The 17,877-nt window shown below is 42.3% G+C and overlaps 1 protein-coding gene across 1 annotated transcript in view; it reads left to right on the top strand.

Annotated features, from left to right (window-relative positions):
* The first annotated feature begins 1,169 nt into the window (after window positions 1-1,169).
* ZBTB38 (zinc finger and BTB domain containing 38) overlaps window positions 1,170-17,877 on the top strand; it is a 125,612-nt gene continuing 108,904 nt past the window's right edge. The window contains exon 1 of the mRNA XM_050778006.1: window positions 1,170-1,603. The gene's annotated coding sequence lies outside the window, so the exon portion shown is untranslated. The remainder of the gene's footprint in view (window positions 1,604-17,877) is intronic.

The raw sequence follows: 17,877 nt of genomic DNA on the forward strand, positions 1-17,877 counted from the left end.
TTATGATAGTCCATGTCTATAGGACATGGCTTCCAAATGGACAAGAAGACCAGTCAATCATCCGTCCATCCATCCCACCAGTGCTGATGACATGGTGATAAATCCTTACTCCCTAGCTTTTCCAGACTCTTCAAGGACAATCACTCTTCTACAGGTAGTTATTTGTCCTGTACCCTTCTGTTTTGTCTGAATTAACAAATAGTCTTTTCCCTGATTTTATTCGCAAAGAAGCCCCTTACTCTCACCACTAAACTATCTTCAAATCACAATACAGCATGAAAAATGTCTGGGACAGTCTTCTAGAAGAAATGTGCTCTCCATAAACTATGATGCCTGTGATCTATATCTCCTGATCTGGCCTCCAGGTGTTTAACCCATCTCAGTTTTGGGTTTGCTCACCTCTGTCCACTGACTGCACTTCCTACACATTCTGAATGGGCTGTTACACCCTCAACTCCAGTTCTTCAGGTTAGATATTTGAGTGGGGTCATGAAGATGGATGGATATCCGTTAAGCAAAGGACATTGGGTAAATATTGAGCATGGGAAAGCCAGGAACTTGAGCTCAATTTTTAGAGGTCAAAAATCATAAAGAAATCCGAAATTCAAGAACTTGATTCCTAGGAAAGTGCAGACATCCAAGGGTTTCATGTTTCCTGTTAGAGCAGGACTGAAGGCCTCAGTATAGATGAGCCTGAGCCTAAAGATGTGGATGCTTATATGGTTTTGCTGAGCTGAGAGAAAGATAAAAAAAGGGGCACAACTTCAGACTAGTGAAAAGTTGAAGGGGTAGGTTCTTTGGGCCCTGGTATTCCAAAGAAACTAGCCAAACTTGGCAGATTCAAGTTTCAACATTGTTTTTTTCTTTGTATAATCCCTATCTACATTCCAGTTGATTTTTCAACAAGCCCCCTGCGTGTTGCTGAATTTTAAGCTTCATGAGGGCATGTTCACTGCTGTATCCCCAGCACCATCACCTAGAACAGTGGTAATCAACAAGTGTTTGCTGAATCAATAATAGTAGATGTACATATGGGTAGATGGATGTGTGAACAAATCTGTTTCCATCCATTGTACGGTGCATACTCCTAGTCCCCATGATGATTTATGATTCTCTCTGTGATAGGTCCCTTTGTCCAGCCACCTGCCTCTTGGTAGCTCTGAAGGCCCTTAGTCATTTGGCTCAAAAGCTGTAGCTTTGGAGACTAGCTTCTTATTAACTAAGCCATTGCACCACTTGCTCTTGTAGCCTTAAATTAATTTGAGTTAATTCTTAACTGTTTCCCTTCTGTACATGTGTCATTTAATGGTTTGCCTTTATCTGATTTTCCCCAATTTTTCCTGTGCATTTGTGGTTGTCTACAGAAGCCCTCTAGCCCAGGCCTCGGGCAGCCCTACCAAATGAATATGGGCATCTGAGTTTTCTAGGAGGCCTCTTCTTCTGCCCTGGGTCTCATCCAACTGGTATCCATCTAAACATTCCCACCCAGGGTTATTTATGCTAGAGGAAGAAGAATGCCCTTTCCAGAGCCAGTTCTTGGGGAAAAGAGGAACTGTTGATATAGCCAGAGCCCGAAAAGAAGATTACTCTGCAACAGCTAAAGGTTGGTGACATACTTTTTCTCCAACTTAGTGAAAGCTCTCTATGTTTGCTTTCTTTCCCATGAATTCCATTAGTGTATTTTCTCTCAATGACCCTTGGAACAAACAGATAGGAAAGATTTTAAATCAATAGAATAAGCTTCATGGAGACCAAGAGTTTATCTATTATTGATTCCCCAGCATCTAGCGTAGTACCTGACATGTTGATGCTCAATAAATAATTGATGAAGAAAGAAAAGAAAGACAGGAGGAAAGAATGGCAGAAGAGAAAGAAAAAGGGATTGGAGAGTAGGTATGAATGTAAAAAGTGTTAATGTTATTCAGAAATCATGTGATGATAACAGTCTTGTTTTCAAAGTTAATTGGGTATGTTATCCCTGCTATCTGGAATCAATAAAGCAATTGAAGTTACTTTGTAAAATGAAGAGTGTATTTATAAAGATAAAATAATAGCAGACAAGCAGAATAACAACAAAAAAGGTATTCTTTGAAACTTAGGTGTAAACAGCAGTGATCATATTTTAAGATAAATTCAAAACTCTGTAACATTATCAGCCATTTGTTCTGTGTCTATGCCAGTTCTCAAAAGCGAATTGAAACAGTGAAGAACTTTATTTTGGTGTACAAACAGATGTCTTATGGATAAATGCAAGCTGATCATGGTGGTGATAGAATTGATTGCAACTGGTCCATTTGGTATTTAGAAAAAGTCAGCTAATCAGGAATGATACACTGAGGAACTTTACAAATATCTAACTTTCCTGCCATTGAGCGAAATTAACCACACAGTAATTTAGCAAAGGCTCAAAACTATTTAATTGTGTGTCAAGGAAAAACAGCTCAGTGCAGGGGAAAAAAATTAAGAAAATTAGCGTTTTTTTTAGTATCAGTCTTTCATTTATTTGAAATCATACATTGACACACTTCAGGTCCAGCAAGCCAACTTTAAATGACATACACTGTTCATTGCAAAAGAACCCACCTACAGTGGAGATAGAAGGGGAGTAATTAAATATAGTTTATACAGAGTCAGGCTGTTAAGACTAAGGGATTCTTTCTTCAGCAACCCAGGCAGCAACATATATTAAAGTTCTCAAGGTTAGGAAAAGTCACTATATTTGTATACTTCCTTAATTTGGGGAAAATAAAATGTAACCTAGGAGAAAATATAAAAACATCTCCAAGGCAAATTCAGAAAACTCTTCCTTTTAACACCAGTTTTGCAAAGACTGCATTAGTGAAGCATAGTTTGGTGAGTTGAAGTGTTTGCTAGACTAATTTAGACTACCATGATTAGCACAACTGTAAAAAAGACAAACCAACAAACAAACACTGTTGATAATATAAGCAGACGATGGCTGGTGACTAGCAAAAAAATAAATGTACCATCTTAGCTGCTGTGGATTATTCCTAAAATTATAATAAGATGATTAAGGCTTTACCTGTGCAATCAATTTTACTTGTGAAACTGACTAATGAAGGTGTTCAGAGAGTCCCAAACTTCAGCCAGTATAATTTTTGCCCCATCTTTTACCACCTGTGCTGCCATTTAACATGTTTTTTCTTTAATTAAAAAAATATATATAACAACATTTTAAAAACTCAGTGAATATTGCTATCTAAAATCATCTCGAAGAGACATTCTTTGGAAAACATGTCAATACCAAAGTGATAACAATAATAATGATAAGTTAAGACTATTTCAAAGTAACGCTATGAGACAGAGACATGATGGTAGAGAAGAAATCAGAATCCTTAGAGCTCATGGGAAAATGTTGAGGTAAATCATATGCTCAGATTACAGTTTGCTCTTTGCAGCTTTATTTAAGAAGCAAGTTAATGTTTACATGACATTGAACTTCAAAGTCCAGGCAATAAGGAGGAAAAGAGAATGAGAGAAAAACAGTTAATGTGCTTTGCCTCCTTGCTCCTCCCAACCCATGGAGAGGCAGCGGGGTTGCAGGGGAGCAGGGTGGGGGACAGGAAACAGCCACGGGAGGGAAACAAAGCAGGGGGATTAAGGTTTTATCTTATCAGAGTGCAATAATGTTTTATTAAATTGTAAAAATTTATTGTGCTAAGATACAAGTACTATGTTTCCTAACTCACATGACAATTATTCTTGTTAGAGTTTCAGTATCTTTAAATAATAATCCTCTTTTCTACAGTCTCGGTGTGAAACTCTGTGCCTTAATTCTCTTTGAAGTGATCCAATCTCTGATCATGTTGTGTTTTTTACAATGATATTCTTGGTTTATAGGAACAAAGTGTTGTTTTTGAAACAAAGTAGGACTTTATTTATCTATAATACAATGAAAATATCTTCTGCATCATTTTTCTTTCCAAGTACTTCCTTTCTAATCCTTCCCTCTTGAGGAGGGTGGTGTCACTTATTTCTGACTTTGCAGTTAGGCCAGGCTCACTCGTGGCACCAGCAGAGCAGACAAAGGGTGAGGCTTTGCCAGATGGACCCCTGGACAAGGAGGCATCCTTCTAGGCCTGCTTCGAAGGGGACCTCCACGCCCGAAGGGAAGTCATTTTACCTGCATTTTAAAATCTTGTGATGTAGTTTTTTTTGAGGTGTGTGTATTTAGACACATTTAGAAATATTAAGTCCCATAAAAGGTCCCTATAAAGTCAGACTCTATAGTTGACAGGCCGGTGTGTTCTTAAAAGGGTGTCTGAAAGAAAGGAAAAGAAGTTGAAGAGATGTTCTCTTCAAATGAAAAGGCAGGGTGAGATTTAAAAAGCTAACTACCTCTTTCCTCAAGGAGGTGGGGCATAACTCCATATTCCTTAAGTGTGGGCCACACACAGACTTCCTTCCAAAGAGTACAGCATGGAAAGGGGGAAAAAGGGAAATCTGACAAACACTATCTTAGCCAGGCGATTAAGGTCAACATCAGCAGTGATGATGTTGATGGTCTGTACCTTGATATGATGTGATGGGAACAGCACCTTACCTCTGTGGTCTTCCTCCCCCAAACCCATGACCCCAGTCCAACCATGAGAAAAATGTCAAAATAAAATGGGAGGAAATTCTATAAATACTTGACCAGCACTTCTCAAAACTATCTGGGTCATCAAGAAAACAAGGAAAGCGTGAGAAACTGTCAAAGCCCAGAGGAGCCTAAGGAGACATGACAACCACATGGAATGTGGTCACCTGGGTGCTTCCTTAGAACAGAAAAAGGACCCTAGTTGAAAACTAAGGAAATTGAATAAAGCTTGGACTTTAGTTGATAATACTATATCTGTACTGGCCCGTTGGTTATAAGAAATGTACCACAGTAATGTAATACACGAATAATGGAGGAAACTGGGTATTGGGTATATGGGAATTCTTTGTACTATCTTGTCAACTTTTCTCAAAATCTAAAAACTACTGCAAAATAGAAAGTTTATTTTAAAAATATATAAAGCTAATTGCCAGGGAAACTACTGGTTGGAAAACTACTGAGACTCTGTGTCTTCCAATCTTTCCTGAAAACCCTTGAGAAACTTTATAACCACATGCAGAACTAGGTCATGCCTCTGGTGGCTGCTGCACCAAGATTAATGGGGAAAGATTCTAGTTGTATAGTCTAATGCTTGAAGTTCAAGATGGGAAAGCCAGGAGGAAAGGTAAGGTAATTCATCATTTCACATACATATATATTCATCATTCATTTGTTCACATACCGCTGCACAGAAACAGTGACCTCTCTTCCAGTTCATCTTCTCCCCATCTCCTTCGTGGACTTCTATGTCTATCCATGCTTAAAGGTGGTGTTTCTCATACATGTGCATAATACCCTACATTTTTCTGTCCTCAGCCTCATCTACCACTTACTTGCCAATAAGTCTCAGATCTAGAGATAGATCCACTTGTCTAGAGTCATCCCCATTTGAATATCCCACATGCACAACACATCTGCAGTGGCACTGAGCACCTCCTCAAAACTTGTTGAAGCCACTACTCTTTTCTTAATCTCTCTTTCTGTGAATGATGTCACCATCCCCTCATTTACTCAGATCAGAAACTCAATGTGGACTTCTTGTCGATCCCAGAAAGCCCCTCGGCTACCAAACTGTGCGTACTCTACCTCCTAAATGTTTCCTGGGTCTAGGCCCTTCCCTCCAACCTCAGCACCTTAGCCAGCTTCTTATCATGTCTCATCACAGAGCCCCTACCTAGACTCCTCCAGCCCCCAGGTAACCCCCGCACTACCCACACAGAGCGTCTCTAAAACACAGCCCAACCACACTACTCCTGTGCTAACAACCCTCCGAGGTGCTCTGTCACCCCTGGAATGCAGCTAGGCTTCTCTGCCTGGCACACAAGGCCCTTCTTTCCCCTCATCATTCCCTCCTCATCTGCTTTCACATTCCCAAACTCACCTTCTGCTTCCACCAAACTACTGGGGATTCCCCTTCCCAATTTTTTCCCATGTCCTACTCCTACTTGGCCTTCAAAATTCAACCCAAGCTCTCTTTGGGAGCATTCTCTGAGCCCTCCAGGGCTCCTCCTGAGTGCTGTCATAGGTGCTCCTCCCCTACCTGTCTCCTCATCCCCCAGCCATGCATAGCTCTGCTATTGCTCTCATTCTTTCATTTAATAATTGGCTAGTCTGAATACTACAAATACAACAGCGAACAAGCCACAAAAGACAAAAAACCCCGCCTCCTTGGAGCTTTTACTCTCTGCACACTGGTTTTCCTGTCTTCCCCTTGAAGGTGAGAACCATTCTTTACGTGCTTCTTAAGCACTTAGCATAGTGCCCAGCACATGGCCAGTGCTCAAAAATACAGATAAGTATGTGAAGGAAGGTCCTTGACTGTGTTCCTCCCATCCTTCATGGATGATAATGATAGGAATTAGAGAAATGCCTTCAACATGCTCAGGAAAAATAACTTCAGTACATCACTCCTTCCCTTCCCACACCCTTCTCCCAACTTATTTCCCTCGGAGCAGCACACGTTTAATGATTCGTAACTGTACATCCTCCTTTCAGGGTCTCCACCTGCCTCTGGAAAGAATAAGACTACCAGAAGCAGAGTATTACACATGCTACTTGTTTGTTTTTAATTTTAAGAATCAAGGTATATAAGCACAAAGAATTATATTTCTAGGGCAAGACATACAAGTTATAAAACGTGGTGCCATGGAGCAGTGATATCAAGGGACCCAGAAGTTAGGGACAGGGGTGGAGAGCAGAAATGGAAGGTTAATTTTCTCATCTTGTAAAAATGGAAGTTTCCAGATACTGCATTACATTTATGTGTCAATAACTAGAATCCTATATTTCAACCTCTATTGCTTTTCATTTTACAGCCTTTGGTACTGTTTGAATTTTTTTTAATTAGAAAATTTTAGAAAACTAGTTGGAATAGAAAAATAATGAAGAGTGGCCAGGCACGATGGCTCACGCCTGTAATCCCAACACTTTGGGAGGCCAAGGTGGGTGGATTGCTTGAGCCCAAGAGTTCAAGACCAGCCTGGGCAAAATAGTGAGACCTTGCCTTTATAAAAAACTTTATATATCTATATATAATAATATTATATATAATTTATATGTATGTATGTATGTATTATATATATATAAAATAATGAAGGAGAGATGACATATTTATTGTGGAAGAAAGGCAGCACAGTCACCAGGAGGTTCTTTGAAGAGTTCCTTCCTCTGGAGTCGTGATGGGCACTGGGAGGTGTACGTGTCCAGTGTTGACTATAGCCAGTGGCCTCAGGGAGCGTGTCTGGTCTGGCTTCCAGCTGACGGCTTTCCCATCAGTGCTGAGTCACTGGCTGCAGCTGCAGCTGATGCGCCGTCCTGACTAAGGGTACCATGGAACGTCCTCCGCCCTTGCCCCCCAGAGTCTTGGGAACAGATTCCTGGAAATTCTGAGCAAGGTGCTGGGAAGTCCATTGCAACCCACTTGCCAGAAAGCCTTCCTCCACTGATGGGGGATGTACGGTGGCTGTCCTTGTCCCTCTGTGTCCCTTTTCTGATGATGTCATTCTCATCCACCCTGTGGAGTTGTTGGAAAGAACACAGCCTCTGAAACCAGAGGACCAGGTTGAAAGGGTGTCCAAGCCCTCCCTTGTTCAGGGACCTTGTGTCAGACACTCAGACTCTTTATGCTTCTCTTCTTGCCGCCCTGCCCAAATGCACTGCTGTGGTTTGAATGCTTCCCTCAAAATTCACATGGAAACTTAATCCCCAATGGGGCAGTATTGAGAGGTGAGGCCTTTAAGAGGTGATTGAATCATGAGGACTCTGCCCTCATAAGTGGATTAATCCATTCATGGATTAATGGTTAATGGGTTATCACAGGAGGGGAACTGGTGGCTTTATAAGAAGAGGAAGAGAATCTCGCCGTGTGAGGACCCCAGGACTCTGCAGAGAGTCCCCACTAGCAAGAAGGCTCTCACCAGATGTGGCCCCTCAACCTGGAACTTCCTAGTCTCCATAACTATAAGAAATACATTTCTTTCCTTATAAAATACCCAGTTTTAAGTATTCTGTTATAAGCAACAGAAAAGGGACATGCACTTCCCCATGTCTCCAGATCCTTATAAGGATCAAAGAGAAGATATATGTAGAGTTCCCCTGTCAGCTCAAATATTATTTATTACTAGCTGCATCTCTTTAAACCTTTGCTTATAAGATCTTCAATTCCACCTCCATCTCATGAGTCATGACATCAACTCTAAATATCTCATTTACTCTTCTGTTGGAGCATGCATCACACAATGGGTGACACAGGTGAACATGTGCCTTATGCAATAACATGCCTAAGAGCTCTGGGGTGGTTGGGTAAAGTCTCTTGTTATGTTCCCACCTGGAGAATCTATTTCACTCTAGTCTTCTACTGGACATATTCAGGCTACTGATTATGTAGGAGAGAGAGACAGAGACAGAGCTGGCTAGCCCTAATGTGTCACCATCAAATTGTATCCAATGAGGGAATGGCTGACACTGTTGTCCCCATGGAAGTTTGTAGCCTGAGTACAGCTTTCATCTGTATAGCACTGATGCTCATGCCTGCTTCAAGAATGACTATGTTTGGGTTTTGTTTTTGTTTTTTTGCTATTGCTCACACACAAATGAGAAGGAATTACTGTCTTTTTGTGTAGGTGTTTGTGTTCACTTTGCTGGTTTTAGGAGAGGCTTCAACATGGGGCCATTCTTCTCTGGATTCCTTTGGCTGCAAGTGTGTCATAGTAGCTGAGGCTGAGCCTGAGGCTGGGAGAGAGTTTAGGTGTTTGCTGTTCATGGGTTTGAGCAGAAGAGGAAAGATCTGAGAAGCACTGACCTGGCCAGGAGGCTGCTTTCACCAGCCGATGAACAAGTGTCTGGTGATCACACGTATGTGCTTGGACAGGATTCTTCTGGGAAGGCCTGTGAGTCAGGGCCCCTGGGAGTCCTCGGCTGGGGACTTCAAATGAGTCACTGTGCTTTCTGATGCCTGACAAATAAGTGGAAGATGATGCGCTTGTCTTCAGTCTGGAAGACGTGTGACCCTTTGGGGAAGAGGGTCAGCAGTGGGGAATTGTGTCACCAATGTTTCCTTTTCTGACCGTTCGCCTTTCCTGCAGATCCACATCAAACACCACAACTGAGCAGCTTGATGTCTCATTTTTGTGCTTATCTTGTTTTTCTTTTTCTTCCTAATGCTTTTTTTCCTAAGTTGAATCATTCAGGGCTCTTGATGGCCTCTGAAATGAGTTGAATTTTCCTAGCCTGTCATTCAAATTCTGGCCCCTTCCTATTTCCCATTGAGAATGCCCTGCTACTCCAACCAAATTCATCTGCTGGCCATTCCCTGAGTGCGCCCAGACAGTTCCACCCTTGCTCACATTTCTCCTCTTGTCTGTGTCTTGTCTGTATGCATCCCTTCTCTTTTTATGTAAACCTAAGGAAATTCTGCTGCAGTCCCACATGCCGAGTGGCAGTGGCGCCTTCCCCAACTACTCTAGCCCCTGGCAACTCCTCTCAGCTCTGAGCCCCACAGCCCTAGCCGCACCTCCAAACTTGGCATAGGCTCTCGCCCAGCCGCCTCTCCTTTATGTTGGGGATGTGTCTTGTACTTTGCTGTATTTCCAGGGCTTGGCAGGGGCTATAATATGTAACGGGTGCTCCATGATATTTGCTCTAGATAAGGATGAAATGATCTGCCGCCCTGAGCAATGCCCTGGCATCTTTGGCTTCTAGAAGAGCCTGCAGATGGAGTGGGGGAGAGATGCCGAAAGAAGAAACCAGAGGGCAGCTCTGCTTATCTCTCTTCTGTACTGAGGTTTCAAGTAACATTAGCTTAAGAAAAAAGTTTCTGTGCTGAAAATTTGAAAACTACTGGAAACTACTGTTATTGTTTCTACACCTAATTGATAAGCTAGGGGAAATTCATACCCGACATTCAGTGGCACAGAGAACTCATCAGAAAAGGAAGGATACAGAACAAGTGTGGGCATTTTACATGGCGCCAGGAAAAAAAATACCTGTCCTGTAGAAAGGGGTTTCTTAACGAACTTGCCAAGACCATGTAAAAGTTTGCATTTTGGGTCTTAAGAGGTCACAAGTGATTGAAGCGCCACAGTGAGTTCTACAAGGGGTTAGAGATCTGGCTTCTTTGTAAAATCCTTAGCAGGCCTTTGAGGGCCCCAAGGGACAGTGTAAAGCTCAGCCTCATTGTTTGCTCCAGTAAAGCTTTGTTCGGATGCAGGAGACAGAAGCCAATGCCAACTGGCTCAATTAATAGGGGACTGGGGTTGGTGTGAGGTTATAGGTAAAGGAGACCTAGGACAGCAAATCAGGCTCAGTGAGGCCCAGGAAACCAGCGCGGGAGAGTCACTTACATGGTTGGTTGCTCACTGCAGGCCCATTTCATCCCTGCTTCTGTCTGCTTGTCTCTGCTTGGCATCTACCAGCCCAGAGTCCACAGGGCCTCATGGCTCCAAAGCCTGCTGCCATCTGGATGGCCAGCCACAGATGGCCTGTCACTCAGATCACATTTGTGAGAGGGAGGCTCAGGTTGACTGGGCACAGCCCCTGCTGGGTCCACTCCATGCCTAATCAGTGAGAGGAAGGGGTCACCACGGGATCAAGAAGCACCAACAGCGCTGGCTGCAGAAGGTGGACAAGTAGAACCCAAGCTGCCAAGACAAGGGCAGTGTGAGTGGGGAAAGAGTGCACTGACCCCTTGCCTAGCACCCTCACAGACCCAGAGACACCTGGCCCTGCAATTTGTAGGGTTTTGGAGCACACACTCACTGTGTAAGCACAGAAATATTGCAGTGGATATTTTTACAGCCAGCTTCCACTAATGATTGTAAGTTCTTGCTTCCTTCTAGGGCTGCAGTCTAGTTTCTCCCTCACAGTGTGGATCTTACAGCTTAGGGTAGAATCTGGTTAGCCAATTTTTCAGCTTTGACAACATGGAAAGTCAGAAAATAGGCTTTCATAAACAGTGTGGTTGCCTCTTACATAAAAGGTAGTGTCTAAAGTCAGCACACACAGGGAAATACATGGAATCAAAATGTCTCCTGAGAATCCTTTAAATCACCCATAAAGAATGGAACGCATACATCTCTCAGGAGCCCTAATATAGCCATTTTCTTCTAGCACTAGACAGACCATGTTTTTTGGCTGACGACCAATGCAAATGGTTGGTTTGCATTCGGGGTCATGTTTAATGAAAAATCTTTAGATCCCTTCTCAGGTATATATACATATAAAAAAAGCTATGTGCTAAAAAGGCCCATGGTAACCTAGAACCTCAGGGAAATGCAGGTTCTCTCTGAGGCATCTTCTCATGGGAATGTGAGGGGGGATGCCTTCAACATTAAATCATCTCCCTGCCTTCCTTCCTCCCTTCCTTCCTTCCTTCCTTCCTTCCTTCCTTCCTTCCTTTCCTTCCTTCTCTTCTTTCTTCCTTTCTCCCTGACAAGGATATATTGTTAAATTGCCTTAGGCTAGCTGTACATGGGATGTCACTATAAGAGGACAGTGCCCCATCTGTCCCTCTCCCCTTCTCGCACATGGGGGTGAGGTACTCTGTCAGGCAGGGACACTGTCCTGTGGTCTGTGGTGCCTCTCCCTGTACCTTCCCCAGCCCCCGTCACCACATATCCCAGTCCCCTGCATGCACTACATCCTGCTGTAATGACCCCTGATTAACGAGTTGATTCTAACCCTGCTGTGCCCAGTTCCTCTACCTGAGAAGTGAGCTTTAACGAAGGGGAAAGGCTGCATAAAATTAAAATACCTGATTTTGAACAATTAGCTACATATGGAAGGCTAATCTTTCAGATCATCTTTCTAAAAATGAAAAAGTGGACTACATCTCTTAACTTGGCCTTAACTTGGCCTTAACTTGTCCTTAAACTTGGCCATCCATCAGAATCACCTGCAGAGCACAGATTCTGGTTCAGTAGCTCTGGGGCAGGTCAAGAATCTGCATGTCTGACACTACTGCCTCTGCTGCTGCCACCACTGCCAGGTCTGCCCCACCCAATGCTGGCACTACCTGTCAGCCAGAACCACACTGCGTATCCCTAGAAAGGGTGCTTGGTTGGAAGGCCTTTGTTAGAGAAACAGCCTCAGTGTCCCTCATGCATAAACTGAGGATAATAGTTGTCTGCTCATGTTATGTAGATTTGTTGTGAGCACTAAATGACTTAATATTTGTAGTGTTTAGAACTGTGTCTGATACAAAGTGATGGCCATACAAGTGTTTTAAGTAACAGTAATTTTTAAAGTCCCATGCCGATTATCCACAGGTAAACTCTAGTCCTATACCTCTAGAACAAATGAAATCAACTTCCTTAGATACAGCTGAAATCCTGGCCTCAGATGCAGCTGAAAGCCTGGGCTTAGATGACTGAAAAACAAAATAAGAAGTGTGAATGTTCCTCATAATTTTTCCTGGCCCTGGAGCACAGATAACCTACAAGATCTGGACTGCATCTGCTGTTCCAGACAGCATGATGCCCTGGGCTGGGCTGGAAGAGACAGGAACAGGCACAGGCCTTCCATGGCTGCCACCTTGGCCACTGATGGCACAATTATCATTCCCCACAACAGGGCCCAGCTGGCCTCAGATCACCTCCCAGAGGCGTCTCTGCTGAACTCTGCATGATATGTTGATCCCGCTAGTCTTTACCAATCACATCAGCATGCTGTTTCATCACAACAGTAACCACTACTTAAAATGACCTGATTGATGTGTATCTGTTTATTATGCCTTCTCCACTAGAATGCAAGCATTTATGTCTCGTTCTCTACTACGCCCCAGCACCTAGCACAGTGCTGACACATAGTAGATGCTCAATAAATATGTGTTGAATGTATGAACCATAGTAGTGTCAAAGGGTATGAAATTGAAGGGGAAACTATCATATATTCTTTCCGTTTTGCCTATCACCTTTCTCTGTTGCTCCTGTGAGTTGAAAGCTGCTTTCTAAGAGCTAGTAGTCTGAAAGCAGACAGTCCTGTGCTGGAATTGCTACCCACGGGAGAAGGGACCCTCCCAACTTTCCTTGGAAGGCTCTCAGCCTTGCCTGGCCAATGGGACATTTGTCTTAAAGTATCAGCAAAGTACAAAGGCACTGGCTGGTGCCTGGACGACCTTTATTCTCAGAAATATTCACATACTCTAAATGGGAGGTGTCAAACCCATGCCAATAGCTCCATTAAAACCCAGGCTTCCCACCAAGAGCAACTGGCATGGTTTTCTATTTGCTTCTCTTGATCATCAGTGATAAAATTTACTATTTTATATAGAGAGAACATGTGTTGGGCATCTCAGTAGTTCAAAGACAGAAAAACACCTCTTAATTGTATGTAATATATTTTTTAATATATAGTTTACCTTTTTAAAATTAATTTATTTATTATAGAGATAGGGTCTCACTGTGTTGGCCAGGGTGGTCTTGAACTCCTGGCCTCAAGCAATCCTTCCACCTCAGCCTTCCAAAGTGCTGGGATTACAGGTGTAAGCTACCACACCTGGCAGTAATAGATGAATTTACTAGTACAACCAACCCAAATTTTTGTGCAGTTTCTCACTAGGGCCACTGTTGGCCTCTAGGCAGAGATACTACTATGTGGTGTGGGATTTCCCCACGATAGGACATTTAGCATCCCCTGTCCCTGGGGAACTAAATGCCAGTAGCCCCCAGGAGAATTTGTGACATCCAGAAAATGCCCCCAGGCATTTCCAAACACCTTCTGATGGGTGAGACTGCTCATTTGAGAACCACTAGTTAGGGAAAAGTAAATTCCTTCATTTTACTTCAAATGGGGTGTGTTAGCATCATCTTGCTTGAGCAACTTTAAAAAATTAATTTCTAATTACATAAATAACACATTCTCTTTGTAAACAAATCCTATAGATGAAGCTGAAGTCTCCTTTGACGCCCACTTCCAGTTCTAGTCACTCCCTGCTTCTCTGAGGAAGTGAGAGTAACTGACATGGTTTCTACCTTCAAGACCCTTTGCTTTATGTTTATATATAGATGTAGGAACCTGCATACAAGTATAATGTAGTGTTGTTGGTGTGTGTTTGTGCTGTGTATTTCATCTGCAACTTGAATTTTTCACTCCACAATACTTGTTGAAGGTCTTTCCATGTCCAAACATGGAGAAATGCTTCATCCTATGGCTAATACATAAAGGCTGCACAGCATTTTATCATGTCAATGGGCCTCCTAGCAGAGAGCTGCAAAAGAAATCAGTTCCCTGGATGAGGCGTTGCCTGTGGTCTGGTCACAGGACCAAATTAGACAAAAGCTGAGGTCATTTTGAATCATCCCCTCCAACCCTGCCGCAGTTTACAGAACAAAGCGGTGGCTTGACTTGAATTTGAACATAGTATCTCTAAGCCTGGGTATTCTGGCATTGTGTAAACACAGCTCTCTGAGCCTACTGCACTGAAATGGATTCATTTCCTTTTTTAGCTTCTAGCATGGCATTTTTAGTTGATAAATTGTGGTTCTAAGGAAGCAGGTTTGATGATCCCCTTTGTCCTTCAACCAAATGCGTAAAGGAGGATATTTACTTTTATGGGTAATTACAGGTCTATGAATTGAGCACTTAATATGAGGCACCTTCATTGCTTATCTCGAATCCTTATGACAGTCCTTCGCAGGAGGTATTACTAGCTCATTTTTACAGGGAAGAAAACTGAGACTTGCGGAGATTACAAAATTTGTCTAAGGCAAGTCAGTTAGTAAGTGACACAAACCCAGGGCTTACTCTCAGATAATAATTATGATATCAATTATGTATTTATTCAACAATATTCATTGAATGTCTGTCATGTGCTGGAAATGGTACCCAGCACTAGGAATACATCAGTAAACAAGGCAGTAAACAAAGCCAACAAGCATGTGAAAAAATGTTCAATATCACCAATCATTAGATAAATGCAAATAACCACAGTTAGATATCATCTTGCACCAAGCAGACTGGCTATTATTAAAAAGTCAAAAAAATAACAGATGCTGGTGAGGTTGCAGAGAAAAGGGAACACTTATACACTGCTGGTGGGAGTGTAAACTAGTTCATCTACTGTGGAAAGCAGTTTGGTGATTTCTCGAAGAATTTAAAACAGAACTGCCACTCCACCCAGCAATCCTATTACTATACTCAAAAAAATATACCCAAAGGAATATAAATCATTCTGCTGTAAAGACATATGGATGCATATGTTTATCGCAGCACTATTCACAATAGCAAAGACACGAAATCAACCTAAATGCCCATCAATGGTGGATGGGATAAAGAAAATGTGGTATGTAGACACCATGGAATACTATGCAGCCATAAAAAGAATGAGATCATGCCCTCTGCAGTAACATGGATGGAGCTGGAGGCCATTATCCTAAGCGAATCCATGCAGGAACAGAAAAACAAATGCTGCATTTTCTCACTTAGAAGTGAGAGCTAAACATTGAATGCACATGGACACAAAGAGGGGAACAATAGACACCAGGGCCTACTTGACAGTGGAGGGTAGGAGAAAGGTGAGGATTAAAAAACTTCCTGTCAGGTACTATGCTTGTTACTTGGGTGATGAAATAATCTACACACCAAACCCCTGTGACATGCAATTTACCTATGTAACAAATCCGCACATTGTACCCCCTGAACCAAAAAAGAAAGTTGGAAAGTTGGAAGAAAAAGAAAATAAAACAAATAAAAAGATGAGATCTTTGCCCTTCTAGATTCTAGAGCTGACATTCTAGTGGGGAACAGAAGAGGTAAACAAACACACATCTTCTAGGGAACATTAAATGCTATGAATGAACGTAAAGCAGAATAAAGGGACAGTGAGTTGCAGAAGGGCTTTTTTAGAAACGCTGTTGGATAAGCCCTCCCTGGAGTTGCGGCATTCAAGCAGAGACATGAATGAAGCAATAGAGTGGGCCGTGCCAAATCTCAAGTGTAGAAATACAAATTAAAACCACAATAAGATGCCACTTCACATCCTCTATGATGGCTATAATAAAAAGACAGACAGTAGCAAGTGCTGGTGAAGATGTGGAGAAATCAGAGCCCTTCTACATTGCTGGTGGGACTGTAAAACAGTACGGCTGCTTGGGAAACAGTTTGGCAGTTTCCTAGAATGTTAAACATAAAGTTATCATATGACTCAGCAATTCCACTCCTAGGTATATACCCAAGAGAAATTAAAACATATGTCTACACAAAAACTTGCACACAATACACATGACTGTATACAAATGCTGTACATAGCAGTATTATTCATAATAGCCAAAAAAGTAGAAACAACCCGAATGTCCATCAACTGATAAATGCGTAAACAAAATGTGGTGTAGCCACACCATAGATGGTATCCATATATGCAATGGAATATTATTCAGGAGAATTGCCTGGGAAGCAAGTTCAAGGTGAGAATGGAGAGTGAAGGACAGAATCCTGTGAAGCACCAGTACTGAAAAGACAAGTAGCAAAGGAAGATCTGTGAAGAAAACAGATGGTCAGGAGTAGAATACTAAGAGAAAGAAGAGTCGATATTATGGAAACCAAGGGAAAGTCTTCCAAGAAGGAACTGCGTAACAGAGGCAAATGCTAGAGGGAGGTCATCAGTGAAAACCAAGATACAACCACCAAACACGGTGGACATCCATGACTGCAATTTGAATACACCAGCTGTGAAGACTTTTCCAGAATAATTGAGGAAATAGGAATGTGGAAAGTGTGTATAAGATGATATTACAGATTTGTTGTTAATTTTCTTAGGCGTGATATGATACTGTGGGTGTGTAGGAAGATGTTCTTTTTTTTTTTCATAAAAGCATACTGAATTATTTCAGGGTGGAACGTTAGAATGTCTGTAATGAACAATAATTTAGCAGATAAAATGGATGAAACGAGGCAAAATAATAACAATGAGGCTGGGTGCAGTGTCTCACGCCTATAATCCCAGCACTTGAGAGGCCGAGGCAGGTGCATCACGAGGTCAGGAGATCGAGACTGTCCTGGCCAACATGGTGAAACCCTGTCTCTACTAAAAATACAAAAATTGGCCAGGCGTGGTGGCGTGCGCCTGTAGTCCCAGCTACTCAGGAAGCTGAGGCAGGAGAATCACTTGAACCCAGGAGGCGGAGGTTGCAGTGAGCCAAGATCACGCACTGCACTCCAGTCTGGCAACAGAGTGAGACTTTGTCTCAAAACAAAAAAAAATAGTAACAATGGTTAAATCTAAGTAACAAGTATATACATTTATTAACTATACTATTCTCCCTAGTTTTTTGTCCATTTGAAAACTTTGGAAAATCTAAAGCAATCAACCACACAAACAAAACCTGAAAAGAAGCCACTGGATTAGGTAATTAGGAGAATCCTGGTGACACCTGAGAACATAGCTGTGGTTGAGAAGCGGGTGTCACACCCAGATTGTAGGGGATTTGAGGTGAGGCTGGGGAGTGGGCACAAACCCTCATGAAGAAGTTTAGCCCAAAATAAAAAAAACTAGAGAGGGCAATAAGGTCCTATGAACTTTTTTTTTTTTTTTTTCCCCATAGATCTGGGTTTCTGTACAGGCAGTGGGAAGAACTACTAAGAAGCTAAAGATGGAAGGTGTTACTGAGAGAAATAATGATTTAGGGAGGGAGAGAAGAAAAAATAGGAACAAGAGCTCAGGAAGGGGAGAGGACAGGTCTTTTAAGCAAGGGGTGGAAGGGAATTATTTGATGTGAAGAAAATTGAATAAGCATGAACAAACCTGCAACGTCAATATATGGAGCTGTGTTCCATCTCCATTGAGA

Source organism: Macaca thibetana, chromosome 2, assembly GCF_024542745.1.
Source record: "Macaca thibetana thibetana isolate TM-01 chromosome 2, ASM2454274v1, whole genome shotgun sequence".
Classification (NCBI taxonomy): Eukaryota; Metazoa; Chordata; class Mammalia; order Primates; family Cercopithecidae; genus Macaca; species Macaca thibetana.